General features: G+C 36.4%; 1 protein-coding gene across 28 annotated transcripts in view; it reads right to left on the bottom strand.

Annotated features, from left to right (window-relative positions):
* PLEKHA5 (pleckstrin homology domain containing A5) overlaps positions 1 to 15,066 on the bottom strand; it is a 249,095-nt gene that overhangs the window by 168,455 nt on the left and 65,574 nt on the right. Inside the window, exon 1 of one of the 28 annotated variants that reach the window (XM_009180320.4) lies at positions 1,209 to 10,741. The exons of the other annotated variants lie outside the window; for them this stretch is intronic. The gene's annotated coding sequence lies outside the window, so the exon portion shown is untranslated. Of the gene's footprint in view, positions 1 to 1,208; positions 10,742 to 15,066 lie in introns of those variants that run through there. 28 annotated transcript variants of the gene reach the window in all.

Below are 15,066 nucleotides of genomic sequence, written 5' to 3'. Positions count from 1 at the left end.
ATATTTCAGGAAAGCCTCACATAATTGCCTGGCATTTGAAGGTACTAAGCTTTCAGTAGTCTCTTCCTATTGTTCCCACCCCCCACATCATTTTTCTAGACCTCTTTAAAGCACCTTATATGTCTCAAATTCTCTACCTGACATTTATGTGTACTAACAAACATGATTTTCCCTGAAGGAAATAAATATGGTAATTTTATGCTTTTTCTTCAAATCTTCAAAAAATATAATGTTGTACCTTCAGCAGAGTAATGCTATTTTAATCTCCAGGAGAAGACTCTGAATATTTGGTTGCCAAGTTTACCGATTATAAATACATAATCAAAATTGTGTTCATCATGAAATAACAATGTATAGATTTTAAATATTATATAACATTATAAGAGCATAATATGGAGAAAATGCACAAAAATATCCCCCTTTAACTTCATGGTAAAACATGAACACTTCGGTTTTTTTAAAAATCACAAAACATTTAAATAAGATTATCTTCCTATTGATCACTCATTGATAATATGAGCTCAGAGAAAGTAACAGCCTAAACTGGCAAAACTATTATCATGCAACACTTATGTAGCTAATTCAATAAATTAAGATAGAATTCTAAATATGAATACAGAATAACTGTAACACCTTATATTTTACAAAATGTCAATTTCATTTCATTTTAGGATAGTGTAAATGATCAACTGTATTACAAAGCAAACTTTCATTTTTGAACCACCTTTTTAATAATATGTATACATATTACTGTAATACACCCTCTCATTTTCTTTAAAGAATTTTTGATCTTTCTTACCTATTACTTTGGTAGATACAGTATAGAAATGTGAAAGCAAAAACTGTAATTTCATTAAGATGTAAGAACAAAAATGCTAAACTGTCCAAAAAGACAAATCCTGAAGTATCTCGGCACATAATTCTGCCAGCATTATTCAGCACAAGTGAGCAAAGAAAATTTGTGGAGAACATGAGAAAGTATCATCATAGCAATTTATGAACTTGTCACCTCAGAAATGTACTGGAAATATTTCAGAAGAATAAGATTTAGACTGCAGAAACAATTTTCTCCCAATCTCAGCTAAGTTACTTGCTACATAAAGCTTCAGCACAGTACAAAAAAGCAGCAGATATAAGTAAAGACATAGACTAGCTAGGAATAACTGACCGATTAGAGCAAAATAGAAGAAAACAGCCAATTAACTCACCAAATAGCCTTTTGCTAAAAATCTGCGTTCTTTTCTTTGTCTCAGGCTTCTGGTTTCTAAAGACAAATTACATGCTTTCTGACAGAATGATGACAAAGGGGCACACCGTGATCTCTTTTCTGCTCTTTCCACTATAAGAAAACTGAACCACACCGCAGTCTCCAAGAGTAAGTACTTCATATGAGCATGCTCAGTATCTAATTTAAATGACTTGGTATTTCATCTCAGCATGTGATGACCTACTTCCAAATAAACTCAGAAAGCTGCAAATTTAATAAAGATCATTAACTGACAATACAGAACTACTAAATGATAACTGATTTGTTTTTAACCTCATAATTTTTGTGGTTCATTTAACTGGAAATGATTATTTCTACAAGTTTATTAAATAACAAGTCCTTAGGTTTCAATATAGAATTAACTATGTCAACATAAGAATCCCAAAATGTAAATAGGACCATTGATAAATTAAACAAACTATAAACTACCCTTATTTCACTTTTCAATCTCTTATTCTGTCCTCTTGCCTGTTCACCAAGTAAAACAATCTGAAAACTATGCAGTGGTATTTTAATTTCTCCTTTGGAAACATTAATAAAGACTAATAAACTGAAATGTTCAATGTATTTATTAAAATGTTTGCTATCTTCAAACTATGGTGATAGGATTTTTATCTGTTGTTTACATATTAAATAATTGAGTTATAAATTATACGTCACCCAAATACTGATAAACCTATAAAAAAGTCTTTAAAGAATGTTGTATTTTTGAGAAACAGTTTTACAAAAATGCCACAAAAACCAACCAAATATTCTGTGTATGCATATTTATGCCATCAAATACATAATTCACCTAGTTTGTTAAGTAAATTGCTGCAAAGGCCATTAGTTTGGGATGATGAAAATATGGTCAAGAAGTTTTTTCCTCTGTTCCATTTTAATCTTCCTCCATAAATCTAGATCTAGTACAGCCCCACTAAAACCAGCTAGACAACTCTTTCACATCTACTTCCCACTTTCACCTTGGGTAGATGAGCAAAAATAGGAAGTGTCTGAACACTTGACATGCACCCCGCTCAGGATAGCAAGTCACTGACAGAATGGGGCTGACCCATCTTTAAATGGGCCCATATGCTAATCAGAGCTTTTCCCTTCTTCCCAAGCCTTCCTGGTCACCTCTTATTACTTCCCTATTGTAAATCACCCTTCTATATAAATGTCTCATTTTTGAGAACAGTAGCCTCACAGTCCTCTACCCTCCTGCCTCCTGACAGGTAGGGTGTGGGAAGGCAAGAAGACATAGGAGATAGGCATCCCATGGGAACAGCTAAGCTAAGGCCCTTCCTGAGACAAGGTTATAAAAGGTCGCAAAAATTAAAATGTGTCAATACGCATATGTTATGTGTCTCTAAGTACTGTATGTATGGGGGGGTAGTTCTGTAGGAAGAATAAGTTACCTACAGTACTCAAAGAAAGCTCTATGATTCCTAAATGAGAAAGTGAAAATTCTTCACTAAAAAGAAACAAATAAAAAATCTAACTGTGATCTATAACTATTATTTGAGAACATGTTATATATGAGTTACGGTACACTGCAATGCACAATGGGAACAAAAATGAGTACAACTATCTCTGCTTTTAAAGAGTTCAACTAATAGGAATGACCAGGCAAGAGTACATATAACTAATCTAAGTATTACAGTAAAAGACAGTTGCTTTAGTGTCCTAGAGAACTTACAGGAAAGAGATGAAGCATTCTAAGGAAGGCAATTAGTAAGTTCTTTATGAGAGGGGCGAACTTTCTGAAATGCCTAGATGAATACTAAGGATCTAGACTAGACAGGAGAGAGAAAGAGGAGGAAACAGCCAGGTCAAGGCTGAGATGTGGCACAGTGGAGGACCTGGGAACTGGTGGTGTGGAGACTGGAGACCTTGTGGTACGGACAATGTGAATACTAGAAAGTGACGGCTGTCAACACTGGGAAGAAAGAAAGAGATAAAAACTAATTATTCTGAGATGGAATCTGGAAGCAGATGGCAAGAAGTGTTCTAGACCCTGGAAAATAGAAGAGTGAGGGAGTCAACTCTAAGAAACAGATAGACACAAAAACAGGTAAATGAAGACAGGTAAAGAGGCAGTAATTCCAGTCACACTGGCATAGTACTTACTCATTTCAAATTCACTGTATGAATTCCTCCATATCACTAAATTGCTCTCTAACATGCATTTCCTGTCTCCCATCCATCCAACTTCAGTGTTCTGATTTAAAATTGAGATCATCTTGTAATTACATATATCCCTTAAACCTGAGGCCTTCTTTTTTAAATCCTTATATATCACTTATTCTTTAACTTACTGATTTACCCTTTCTCTACCAGCAAAACCTGATATAATGTTTCCCAAATACTACCCCAGTAAGAATGAATGTTTAAAAACTCAACCAAAGATGTAACTTATTTCTATGACAACTGAGTATCCTCTGAAGACTTTATACAGTGTTAGTGCATTTGTCCCACTGCATGTACATACATGAGATGGGTGGATCTCGCTCATGACTTAAATGTATCTGCCTTCCATTTGATACCTAACCAAAGGGAGGGAATGGGAGGAGCAAGACTGGAAATGAATACATGAGCCTTGTACGGCAATTATCATTATCACATCGTTATCACCCAGAGACCACAGTTTGTTAGGGTTCACAATTGGTGTTTGTACATTCTATGGGCTGAGTCTTGCACTGCAATCTGTTGTTGTTTTGTTTACCATTAGGTTATAGCAGAATCATCTGCGAAGCTGGAGAACAAACACACACATGTACTTCCCAGGGTCCAGAAACCTTTCCACCTGACCCATCAGTGGAGCCAGTCTGTAAAACCTCCCTAAAGTTTGAGTTTGCTCTGATTAAGAGCCACTCCTCTAGATGCTCACCAGTTCACAGCCTTTCAACTTATGAGTCTTGTTTTAAGGTGATGAATGACAGCACTTATAGAATGTCTCAAATATATGGCTTCATTTAATATTCACAAATCCTCATGTAATAGATTTTATTAATATTCTACCTGGTAAACAAATCTGGATACAGAGACTCAGAGGCTTATTCTGTGTCACACAGATACGTGAATAGAGTTGAAATTTGGACCCAGATTTTGGAATTTTTTTGTGGTGATAGAAACCCATGGTCTAAATGTGATCTAAAAGGCAGTGAACTCAGGAGGCAAAACTACTGAAAATAATTTTCAATAGTAAAGAAATATGGAAAGAGGTAGGGGAAGAGTGGGGAGTAACTGTGAAGGGAATAATTAAGAATGAACAAAAAGTAATGAACCCGAGGCAAGTGGTACTAACTCAGCTTTTATTTAGTTTTATTGCAGTACAATTCACATTTCACTAAACCCACCTATGGTTAAGTGTACTGTTCAGTGACTTTTAGTGAATTTACAGAGTTGTGCAACTATTACCACATCCAGTTTTATAACATTTCTATCACCACAAAAAAATTCCCTCATGTCCCATTTACAATCAATCTCCACATCCACCACCAGCCCTAGGCAACCACTGATTTGTTTTGTCTCTATAATTTGCCTTTCTGGGAAATTCACAAAAATGGAATTATACAATGTGTAGTCTCTGTGTCTGGCTCCTTAGCATCAAGGTTTTAAAATTCGGTCATCGTATACCATTTATCAGTCAATTGTTTTTTTTTATTGCTGGGTAGTTTTACTGTATTGATAGCACATTTTGTCTATCCATTCACAGTAGCTGACAGACATTTGCACTGTTAGGCGATTATGAATAATGCTATCAACATTTTAGTACACATCTTTGTATGGACACGTTTTCATTCTTCTTAAGATACTTAAGTAGTAGAATTGCTTGGTCAACTTTACAATTATTTTTTTCCAGAGACTGCCAATCTCTTTCCAAAGTGGTTGTAACATTTTATATTTCTATTACCAGTGTAACAGAGTTTGAGTTTTTCCACATCCTCTGCAATACTTGATATTGACAGTCTTTCATTATAGCCATTCTAGTGGGTTCCTCAGTGTGGTTTTAATTTGCAGTATGCTAATGTTTAATGACGCTGAACATCTTTTCATGTGCTCACTGGCTATTTGAGTATATTCTCTTGTGAAATATATTTAAAATTTTCCCCCATTTAAAAAATTGAGCTGTTTGTCTTTTTATTATTGAGTTGTAAAAGTTCTTTATATATTCTGGCTATGAGTTATTTGACAAATATGTGATTTGCCTGTATGTTCTCCCAGTCTGTGACTTGTCTTTTCATTCTCTTCAGTGTCCTACATAGATAAAGCAAAATTTCTAAATTTTGATGAAGTCTAGTTTACCAATTTTTTCTTTTATAAATATTTAATTATATCTAAGAAATCTTTGCCAGACCCAATGTCACAACCTTTTTTCTAAAAGTTTTATACTTTTTGTTTTTACATTTAAATCAATAATCCACTTAATTTTTGTGCATATGATTACAAGGGCCTAAGGTTTTTAAACATTTTTTATGCTTACATATAGCTATCTATCTAATTATCATAACATCATTTACTGAATCATTCATTCTCCCCCAATGAATTCCTTGGACACTTCTGTCAAAATTCCTTCCTTGGTTTTGGAAAGCAGAAATAGCAAGCAAGGAAAGGGTTAAGAAAAATGAATGAAGATACAGACAGATTTGGATTGAAGAGGAAGAAAAAGCTAATGAAGTTCATGGCTGATAGTTTCTATTTTCTTCTCCAAGGTATGATCTGCGAGGAATGAGGAAAAGAGGAGTGAGACAAGCATTCTGAGGTGAGTAATCAAAGATCTGGAACATTTGTTATGAGGAATAGGAAAGCTACTGGATAATGAAGACAATTAGTTTAGAATATGCTGTTTTGTCAACTAGTATTAGTCACCAAGAAGTGAAGCTAGTCACAGGCCTGCATACAGATACTGGAACTTCCATTAAATCTTCTATTCTCAGGAAGAATGAAAACGAAATCTATTCAGCTGGAAGGATAAAAGATTAAAAAAAATTTTTTTAATGTTTAAAATTTTTTTATTGGTACATAATATTTACGCATATTTAAGGGGGACAGGTGATACTTTTGTTGCCGCATGGAAACTATAATGATCAACTCAGGTTATTTGGGGGGATCCATCACCTCAAGTACTAATCATTTTTCTGTGTTGGGAACATTTTAGGTCCTCTCTTCTAGCTATTCTGAAATGCATTTAATACATTGTTGCTAACTATAGTCACCCTACTCTGCTATCTAACATTTGAGCTTCTTCCTTCCATCTAACTGTATGTTTGTACCCACTAACTAACCTTTCTTCAGCTCCCCTTCTCCCTATACTGTCATCATTCTACTGTCAACCTCCATGATATTCATTTTTTTAGCTTCCACTTAAGAATGCAAACATGTGCTATTTGTCTTTCCGTTCCTGGCTTATTTCACTTAATGACCTCCAGTTCCATCTATGTTGATGCAAATGACATGATTTCATTCTCTTTTAGTGACTCTTTTCAAAAAGTCTGAGATTTCACCTAACTTAGAGAATAAAATATAGAATCAGTTACACACAGCTTCAGAAAAAAAGCTCAGGTCTTAGAATGTGCCTTTCCTCCATGGTATCTGTGGTCATCAGGTTTAATGCTACTTTTTGCTGGGACTTGGTATCTCAACAAAGAGCATCTTGCAGTACAAATATTTACATCAGACTTTCTAAGTGTGGTTGGCTTCTGAGCAACTGCAAGCTCCTAAGATCACACTGTCATGTATTCATGAAACAACTCTGAATTTTAACCAACCACTGGGAAGAAAAACCAGTGGCAACAGGATCTTGAAAATGAGAAATAAACCACAAGTTAGAAACAGATACTGCTATCACTGCCACCACTTCGTTCTTTGGGACAAACCAATGACACTTTTCAGTACAACACACTGACAGTCATGAAGTACTGACACTAGATGTTGCTGATAAAATATTTTAATTTATATTTTATTGCTTTCTCGCCCAGATATATCTACAGAAGGCATTTTTCCAAAAAAGAAAAAAAGCATTTTGAATTTTAAATATTCAATCGTTAGGAAGATCTCTACAAAATCAGGAGCAAACATTTGCAAGAGTCTTGGGCAGAGGTGTAAGTTTTACATAATAATTTGTTACTGTCTTACAAAAAAGAATTGTAAATTTTAAATCATATTTCCATAAAATAAATGTAATGACCCAGTGACTTTTACTGCAGTGATAAATCCTTAGCACCTACTTAGCATGTGGCAAGATAATGAATAGATCTAATTAAACATTATTTTGGCATTCAAGCTGTCTTTTGCTATAGACAATGTTTAGACTATAAGAAAATCTGTCATGTCTTGCTACAAAAACAAAAACAAAAGCCATACATGAAATAATTTTGCTGCTGAATAATGGTCTTATAGAAAAATTTTTAAAAATGTTCACTACATAAATAAAAAAATGGGGATGGCGTATAACTATTCCTGCATTCTGCTAAAAGATAGAAAAATAAATATTTCTTAGTGTTCCCTTCCCCAAAATCAAAACTCATTTTTTTCCAACTCTGCCTAAGGATATTGTTAATCAGATAGTTAATAACTTAAGTATTACAAAATTTGTAATTAAAAAAAATCTGCTCCCTTTGTTCATTCACACAATCATTCATTCCACAAATATCTACTAAGCATTAACTATGAACCAGACACTGTTCTACGTATTACACACAACAGCAGTAAAAAGGTCTATGCTCTCATGGAGCATACATTCTCAGGGGGGATGAAACTCAATAAACAAAAGACTACATGAGATAGTGGAAAAGGGTTATGCAAAGAACTAAGACAGGTTCAATGACTCAGTGAATGGATTGTCAGGAAAAGCCCCGAGGGAGCAACAGTTAAGCACTGACTTAATGTCACAAAAAGGGGAAAAGAAATCCGGATAGAGAGAGTGGACGGTTAGTTTAAAGGCTCTAAGCCTGGCATATTTGAAAGAGATGAAAGAAGGCCTCTGTGACTACAGTATGGTAGGATGAGAGGAAAACAGTTGTAGAAGTAGAAAAGTCAACTAGGGTTAGATTTATAAGTCAGATAATGAACTTTGGATTTTATTCTAAGTGCTATGGAAAGCCACTGGAAGACACTGACAGGATCTGAATTACATTTTTATACTTTAAGAAAATGAATCTAGCCAGTGTGGAGAATGGATTGTAAAGGGTCAAGGGTGGACAAGCAGGAGAAAAGCAAAGAGGCTGCCACAGTTGTCTGAGTGAAAGATGATGGTGGCAAAGACGGGAGGTGTGGCAGAGATGGAGAGAAGTGAGCAGATTGGGGATACGTTCTGGAGGGGAGGAAGTGTCAACGGGGCTCACTGATGATAGACTGGAGGGGAGGTGGGGTATTGTTAAGTGAAGGAAAGAGAAAAACTGAGGATGACTGCAAAGGCGGCAAAGTTGTTTTTTCTGACTGTATATATTAGACACTATATGAAAAGTCAGTGAATGTGGAGATGAAGTGGAGAAAGAGGTGGAGATGAAGATTTATGGCTGACTGGCATACGGTGTACAAAGAGCCTTGGAAGTGAATGAGGCGACTTATACACACACACACACACACCAGATAGACTCTGTGACTTCAACAATGGCAGCTGTGTGCCTAGTCCTATGCTCGGTATATCTGTGGGAAAAACAGATCTTTGTCTTCAGGGAGCTTCTAGCAGAGGAGACAAGTGCAAACAAAATAAATAATGTAGTACATTAGAAGGTGGTAAGTGCTATGAAAGAAAAACTAGAGTGTGGCTCAGGAGTGTGGCTAGGGTAGTGAAATTAAACAGGGGTCAGGATAAGCATCATTCAAAAGGTGAGACATGAGCAAAAAGGGAACAAAAAGACAGGCAGAGGAAAAGGTCAGTGTTAAGACCCTGAGGTAGGAATACATAACATCTTCCAAAATAAGTATTGCCGACATATTTGAAAAATAGCCAGAACAGTATGGGAGACTGGTCTGAATGGGAGATCAGTAGGATCGGAGCAGTGAGAAAAGGGCCAGAAAAGGAATGGTCATGAAAGCAGCATGAAACCCAGAAGGGTATGATGTCACAGAAGTCAGGAGAAAAGGGTGTTAAGGTCCAACGATGCTGAATGCTGCCAAAAAGTAAAGTAAGATCTGAACAGAGAGGTCCCCAGTGTTGGAAGTGCAGTGTGGAGTCAGTGGGGAAGAGAGCTCACTCTACAGAACGGCAGAGAAGGAGGGACAGCTGGCAGGAGGTATATTCACTTCTAAACATAATAGGACAGATTGGCTCTTGGGATGTAAGTAAATTATTACTCTACCACAGCCAGTGAACAAGGATTTGAAAGTTTTAATTATGTCAACATGGTCAATCAGTGCTGGAATCCAAAAAAACTCATTTTATTTTCTCATTCAATTACAAACTATGAAAAAAAAATCACTTCTCTAAGCTATTTCTCTAAAAATAAACAGAGAAAACAAGTTAAAAACTCATAAGCCAGAGTAGCAGCTTTGGCAGCAACACGATAGCAGCCACCATTTGTTGAGACCCACTCTGGGTGTTGTGGATACGTTAATCGTCTTTTGTTTGTACAGGAATATTGTCACAGAGGTTTTACTATTCATACTGTGTATGAGCAAAGGTAAAACAGGGTTTCACTGCTAGGAAATGGCAGGATGGGATTAGAAGGAGCTTATGCTTTTCCACTTTGCCACAGTATCCCTCTTTTATTCACACCTGCTTAGAATAAGAGATCACATAGGGGTAGGTTTTCTTCTTGCTTTGTAAGAGACATTCTTGCTAGCTAGATATGGTATTTTTTATTCTTTATGACATCAGGAATTATGTTAGTTACCTTAATGCTCTATCGGAAAAATTACAAATTACTTGTTGACAGTTTGTGGTTCAAATTTTTTCACTATATGCATTTAACATATACAAGATTTTACAGTCTAAACACCTATGAAAAATCTACTATTAAATTGTCTTTACATGTTAATTGAAAACATTTGATTGCAATAGTTAATCCTTAATCAGTACTGACATATAAAATATAATCTCTGTTGACAACTGAGAAAGGAAGATGACAGATTTTTCAAAAAGTTTAGAAAAGACTCACAAGATCTCAAGTTGTAGAAACAAAATACTCTTCAAGAAATCACTCAATAAAATACTGTTCAATGTCACAGAAAAAAACATAACTACTGCTTTTTGAAAACTGAAACTAGATAGATACACTTCAATCATCTCAATTAGTGTAGGTAAGGCAAACACCAGATGCTCATTAAGCAAAGTTATATAAATAGCAACAAAGAGAGAGAAAGATGCCAAAGTAAACAGAATAATCAATAGAGAATGGCTTCACAAATTAAAGTTCATCTGTAGTATGGAACACATCATGCAGCTGTCAAAAATACACATACACACATACATATATATACACACACATATATATATACACACACATGCACACATATACATAGATATATACCTAAAAGGCAGGTAACACAACAGTATATGTTAATAGCCTAGATAAAGGCTACTTTTTTTTTTTTTTTTTTTTGGAGACAGGGTCCCTCTCTCACCCAGGCTGGAGTGCAATGGTGCAATCTTGGCACACTGCTGCAGCCTCCACCTCCTGGGCTCAATCAATCTTCCCACCTCAGCTCCCAGAGTAGCTGAGACTACAGGTGTGTGCCACCACGCCCGGCTAAATTTTTGTATTTTTTTTGTAGAGACAGGGTCTCGCCATGTTGCCCAGGCTGGTCTCGAACTCTGGACTCAAGTGATCCGCCTGCCTTGGCCTTCCAAAGTGCTAGGATTACAGGAATGAGCTATCACTCACCCAGTCTCCTTACTTTATATCCTTTTGTGCTATATGAATTGTTCTGATAAGCATGTATTAGTTATGTAGTTAACAATTAAAAAGAAAGAAAAGAAATGGGGGAAAAAGAGGTTGTGGGAGGAAGGGAAAGGAAATAAAAAGGGAAACAACAGGAGCCAGGAATAAGATGACAGGTACACACGCTAGCAGTGTGGTATGGAGAGATCTGGAGTGTGATGGTTCAGGTTCAAGTCCTAGTCCTGTTACTAACCTTGCGCAAGTTAAACTCCAAGGTTCAGAGGTTTCGTTTATTTAATAGTCTTACTACAGTAAGACTGTTTCTCACCCTACAGAATTATTGTGAACATCACCACGAGAAAATTTTTGAAATGTGACAAATACAGTGTCTTTTACAGTATAAATACCCAATAAATGGTAGCTATTTTATGTTTTGAAATTAAAATGCTAAAGAAAACAGCTTTACCTGTAAATCATTTGCTTTCTATAATCGTAAAGTATATTTGATATAAACCCTTTTCATCAGTTTTAAAAAGTAGGTAGTAATATGATCACAAAGCCAGTTCAGTAGGATATATGCTGGTGGTACTACTAGAAATGTATTTCATCTGAGATTTCCAATTCCAGCTTTACAAGTCCCTAGAGCACTTGTCCTTGTTCATACAACTCTGAATCTGAAAATCTGTGCCTCTGATCCAGAGATTTCAATATTCAATTTGTCTGTATAATAAAACTGGTAAATACCTGTACCTCCTGAAGTCACTCTGCAGTGGATAGGTAAAAGGAGGATAATAAGGAGGGGCACATTCTCTAGACCATTCTTTCATATTTAAAAAAATCAGTTGGTAGGGATGTAAATTTGTACAACCTCTATGGAAATCAGTATGAAGATTTCTCAATGAACCAGAAATAGAACTACCAGGCAATCTAGCAATCCCACTACTGGGTATCTATCCAAAGGAAAAGAATTCATTATATAAAAAAGATACATGCACTTGTATGTTTATTGTAGCACCATTCACAATAGCAAAGATACGGAATCAATCTAACTGTCCATCAATGGAGGACTGAATAGTTAATGTGCATATACACAATGGAATACTATTCGGTCATGAAAAAGAATAAAATCATGTATTCTGCAGCAACATGGATGGAACTGGAGGCCATTATCTTAAGTGAAACAACTCAGACACAGAAAAGACAAATACTGCAGTTCTCACTTACAAGTGGGAGCTAACTAATGTGTACACATGGAAGCAGAGTATGGAATGAAGGACAATGGCGACTGACACGGTTTGGATATTTGTTCTACCCCAGTCTCATGCTGAAATGTAATCCCCAAGGTTGGAGGTGAAGCCTGGTGGGAGGCGTTTGGATCATGGCGGTGGATCCCTCATGGCTTGGTGCTGTAGTAGCAACAGTGAGTTCTCATGAGATCTGGTTGTTAAAAGTGTGAGGCACCTCTCTTCCTGCCATTCTTTTAAAGCTCCTGCTCTGGCTCTGCGACATGCCTGCTCCCGCTTTGCTTTCCGCCATGAGTAAAAGCTCTGTGAGGCCTACCCAGAAGCAGAGTAAATGCCAGCACCATGCTTGGACAGCCTTGCAGAACCATGAGCCAATTAAACTTCTTTTCTTTATGAATTATCCAGCCTCAGATATTTCTTTATAGCAATGCAAGAATGGTCTAATACAGGGCCTCAGGTGGATGGGAGGGTAGGAGGAGGGTGGATAACGGGAGGCTGCTTGGTAGGTACAATGTGCTGGGAGGCTGTCTGGTGGGTACAATGTGCGTTGCTCCAGTGATAGATGCACGCTGAAGGCCCTGATTTTACCACAGTGCAATACATATCAATGTAGTAAAACTGCACTTGTACCCTATGATTACATACAAATTTTAAAAATCAAAACTCTAAATCAGAATAAATGTCCAAGTATAAAATTCATACCTAACTTTCCATTTGAAAGTAAGAAATTGATTAAAAAGTTAAACTGCCTTCTCACAGCAACCTAATTTAATCAACATTATTTGCTTTTAAAATCTTGGCTTCATGTGTTCCCAACATGGGGAATTACCTTAATAAGCATAAAGTATCTTAATAAACAAAGTCTTACCTAATGAAGCATCATTCTTGTGAATCTTACTATAATATACCCCTCTAAGTATTAAGACTTTCCTTCTTTAAAAATCAAAACCACATTAATATTGTACCCTCTTATGTTTAAAGTTGACTTACACACTACTGTCCTTGGATTTATGCACCTCATAAACACTCCAAAACCTAATCTACAATTTAAAAATCTAATATCTGAAACAGGGGTCAACAAATTTATTCTGTACAGGATCAGATAGTAAATATTTCAGGCCTTGTGGACTGAACAGTCTGTCAAAACTATCAACTTTGCTACAGTGAGAAAGTCGCCATAGACATTACATAAACAAACGAGTATGGCTACATTCCAACAAAGCTTTATTTACAAAAACAGGCAGGAGGCTGGATTTGGTCCACAAGCCACAGTTACTGACCCCTAATCTAAAGTATTAGTTAAGTAGAATCTCTATGATAGTCTTATCACTCCTTAAAAGTTTAGTACCGCAAGACTCTGACCAATTATTTACTAGATCATTTCACTTATTAATGATTAGTATTACTAATTTTGTAAGAATAAATTCTTTTCTTTCTTTTTTTTTTTTTTTTTTGAGACACAGGGTCTGACTCTGTGGCCCATGCTGCAGTACAGAGGTGCCATCTGAGCTCAATGCAACCCCTTCCACCTCCCAGGTTTAAGCAATTCTCCTGCCTTGGCCTCCTGAGTGGCTGGGACTACAGGCACATGCCACCACACCCGGCTAAATTTTTTTTGTATTTTGAGTAGAGACAGGGTTTCAACTATGTTGGCCAGGCTGGTCTTGAACTCCTGATCTCAAGTGATCTGCCTGCCTCGGCCTCCCAAAGTGCTGGGATTACAGGTGTGAGCCACTGTGCCAGGCCAAGAGTAAATTATTTTTTCTATTCTTATAATTTCATTAGGGTTCTCGTTAATATTTAATTTTTCATAATTCCACATTTCATTAACTAAAGTGAACTTAGTCTTTCCTCATGAATCTCATTTTCTAAAATTTGTCCTTTTTACACCTTTGACTTCTCTCCAAGTTTCCTATGAAAAGTAGATATGTCAGCACTTCTCTGTAATTATCTGCTTTTATAAAATTCAAAAGTAAAGCAAGCATTTACATGTTTACTTTTTCCTTCATTAAAATTAAAAATAAAAATACTAAAATTTTTTTTTTTAATTCAAGTCAACTGTTAATAAAGATATCCTTTTAAAGTATGGTAGCTAGCCTCTAAGATGACCCTCAATGATCCCCAGCCTATACACGGACGATACAAGGGTATGCACACCCTTGTATAGTCCCCTCCTGCAATGAATCAAGACTGGCCTTTTTCACCAATAAAATATGACAAAAGTGACACCCAAAGCTAAGTCATAATGGCAGTGCAGCTTCTGCCTTGCTCTCTTGGGCTTGGTCACTATGGACAAAGCCAACCACCATGTCATGGGTCACGCAGCCTTGTGCAGAAAAACCAACTACCCACCCTCAACTTGCCAGACATGTGATCCTCCAGCATGAGCTTTCAAGCTTCCAGAGACTAAAGCCTTAGGCTCATAAGGCTCATACAACCTTGTAAGAGAACCTGAGCCAGATCCCCCAGCATGAGCTTTCAAGCTTGCAGAGACTAAAGCCTTAGGCTCATAAGGTTCATACAATCTCATAAAAGAATCTGAGCCAGAACTACCTAACCAAGCAGCTTGAGAATTCCTGACTCACAGGAACAGGGAATGTTAATAAATGATTATAGCATTATGTTTGGAGGTAATCTGAGAAAACAGTTGATATTCCTGTATCTAATTAGGTTACAACGTATCTTATTTTGTATAACTGAATATTTTGGTTCTTGGCAGCAGCAGTTGAAAAACAATCATCTATATTGC

This window comes from Papio anubis, chromosome 9 (genome assembly GCF_008728515.1).
Source record: "Papio anubis isolate 15944 chromosome 9, Panubis1.0, whole genome shotgun sequence".
In the NCBI taxonomy this organism is placed as follows: domain Eukaryota; kingdom Metazoa; phylum Chordata; class Mammalia; order Primates; family Cercopithecidae; genus Papio; species Papio anubis.
This window is presented reverse-complemented; position numbering and strand designations above follow the sequence as displayed.